Source organism: Pteropus medius, unplaced genomic scaffold (assembly GCF_902729225.1).
Source record: "Pteropus medius unplaced genomic scaffold, Ma_sr-lr_union100, whole genome shotgun sequence".
In the NCBI taxonomy this organism is placed as follows: Eukaryota; Metazoa; Chordata; class Mammalia; order Chiroptera; family Pteropodidae; genus Pteropus; species Pteropus medius.
This window is the reverse complement of record NW_024355205.1, coordinates 36,033,863-36,036,626: the sequence shown is the minus strand read 5'-3', so window position 1 is coordinate 36,036,626 and position 2,764 is coordinate 36,033,863.

Genomic DNA, 2,764 nt, shown 5'->3' with positions numbered 1-2,764 from the left:
CCCCAGTCCCGAGCAGCTGAGTGGGACGGAGGCTGCAGCAGCGGCAGATGCCTCTTAAAGGGGCCGCTTCCGCGAGCAGATTTTTGTAGCAACAGACCTGCTCGCTCTGAGCACTAGCACTGGGCTGGCTACTCCAGAGGGATCAGGGACTTACAGGGGACACCAAGGCGAGGATCACTTGGTACAGAAGTGCCAGTGGTATCTACTGTTCCCTGTTGAGCCCTCCCCACCCCCGGTGCTTGGACACAGTGCCGCCATAGCCATGATGTCATCAGACTGGATGACAGAGGTCCCTCCACCCAGATGATTCCCTGAAACCCAGCCTCCCCTAACTAGCAGTCCCACCCAAGCCATATCCAGGTGTGTCCTCAGTGGTTCAGATGCTCCTAGCTGAACAGAGCCTAGACTCACACTGGAGGCAGCTGGCCTCGGTTTCTGGTGAGGCCTTTGAGGCAACTATAAGCACAGCATCTGTGGATTGCTTGCTGAATCTTGACAGGTGGCCCCGGAGGGGTAGAGGCCTGGGCTAAATTTGGCCTGCAGCTGAACCCCTCTCAGGACTATTCCACTGGACACCTACAGCACTAATCTACACTAATAAGACCAGGAGACTTAGGAGCTTTGCTTAGTACATAGAAACAGACACAGAAAGGCAGCCAAAATGGGAAGACAAAGAAGCAGAAAGCATGTGAGAGAACAGAACAGAGATCCAGAGAGAATGGAGTCAAGTAATTTAACAGATGCGGAGTTCAAAACACTAATTATAAAGATGCCCAATGAACTTTTGGGAAAAGTAGAAAACTCCAAAAAAGAGATAAAAATGGAGATGGAGATTATAAGAGGGAACCAGTCTGATATGGAGAACACATTATCTGAGATGAGAAGTATATTAAAGGAAATAAATAAAGTGAATAAAGAACAGGATCACATGCCCTATCTAGTGGACAGGAAAGCCAATCAGGACACTCAATCAGAATGGCAAGAAAAAAGAGGCCAAGACCATAAAGATGATTTTAGGAGGATCTGGAACACTATTAAGGCTCCAAATATTCATCTGATCAGCGTAAGTGAAGAAAATCAAGATGTTAAACAGCTGTTCGAAGAAATAATGATGGAAAAACTTCCCTAACCTGGTGAAGGAAATGGACGTAAAACCTTCAGAGGATTCCAAAAATCAGGGATCTGAAGAGGCCCACACTAAGACACATCATAATTAAAATGCCAAAGGTTAAATATAAAGAAAGAATATTAAAAGCAGCAAGAGAAAAACAAATAATTACATATAAAGGAACAGCCATATGACTGGCAGCTGATTTCTCAAGAGAGACTACGCAGGACAGAAAGGCTTGGCAAAAAAATTTCGAAAGAATGAAGACCCAGGATATACGACCAAGAGTAACTTACCCAGCAAAGCTACCATTTAGAGTTGAAGGACAGATAAAGAGCTTCCCAGAGAAAAATAAACTAAAGGAATTTATCACCACCGAGCCAGAATTACAGGAAATGCTGGAGGGACTTCTTTAAGAAGAAAAAACAAGTATCAAAAACAGGACTAAAGAACGGTAACAACCACATTCCTATCAATAAGTACCTTAAAGGGAAAAAAATTAAGTGCTCCAACCAAGGGATGGAGTGGCTAAATGGATAAGAAAACATTTCCCTACGTATGAAAAGGAAGGGAATGGAAAGAGATATTATTGCTGTGATGAACCTAGAAGCTATTTAAGTCAGACAGAGAAAGATAAACACTGTGTGATTTCACTGATATGCGGAATCTAAGGAACAGAAAGAACAAACTAATCAAAACCAGACTCACGAATATAGTGGACAATTTGGTGATGGAGAGAGGGGAGGGAGGTTTGGGGGACTGGGAGAATGGAGTGAAGGGTTAAAGAAGTACAAATTAGTAGCTGACGGATGGTCACGGGGATGGGGAGCTCGGCATAGGGAATGCAGTCAGCATTAATACATTGGCTAGGTCAGGGGAGGGGAGGAGGAGGGAGGGAGCAAATGCGAGGATCATTTTACTAACTATAAAGATGTCTAACCAATGTACTGTATACTTGAAACTAATAAAAAGTTTTTTTTTTTCAAATCTCCATGTAGCAGCCAGGATGACCCAGTGTCACCCCATTCTAGGCTTCGTTCGTTTCGGAGCCACGGCAGGTGGCCACTTAAACCACCCAGGCCACACTCCAGCATCTGTGTGGGGAGAGAAGATATTCTGCATCCAATTAAAAGCAACAGGAGCGTGTAAGGGAGAAAGTAATTCTTCTTGGAAGCCAGCCAGGGCATCCTCGTGCCAAGATCAAGAAGGATAACGACAACAGCCATGAGAGTGGGAAGGAAAAGGCTTCTACAAGGCCGTCGGGACCTGGCAAAGTAATAGGAGGAGAAGGGCCACCTGAGACGGACACTCTGACCTTTGCAAACCTCCTGCACAAAAGCCAGTGGCCCAGCCCCCTCCTAGAGAGGAACAGGCTCCTGGAAGTGCCACACATCCACCTGGGTCTCTAGCCAGCTCTGCACATGTGGCACATTTGAGGACGAGCTCCTCGTGACGGTTCGTGCTATGTGTCAGCTGGGCGGGGCTACAGGGTCCAGTGGTTAGGTCAACACCAGCCTAGATGTTGCTGAGAAGGTATTTGAAATGTGTGTTAAACATTTAACCTTAAGTAAAGATTAACACTTAAATTGGTAGACTTTGAGTCAAGCAGATTACCCTTCATAATGTGGGTGGGCCTCGTCCAATCAGTTGAAGGCC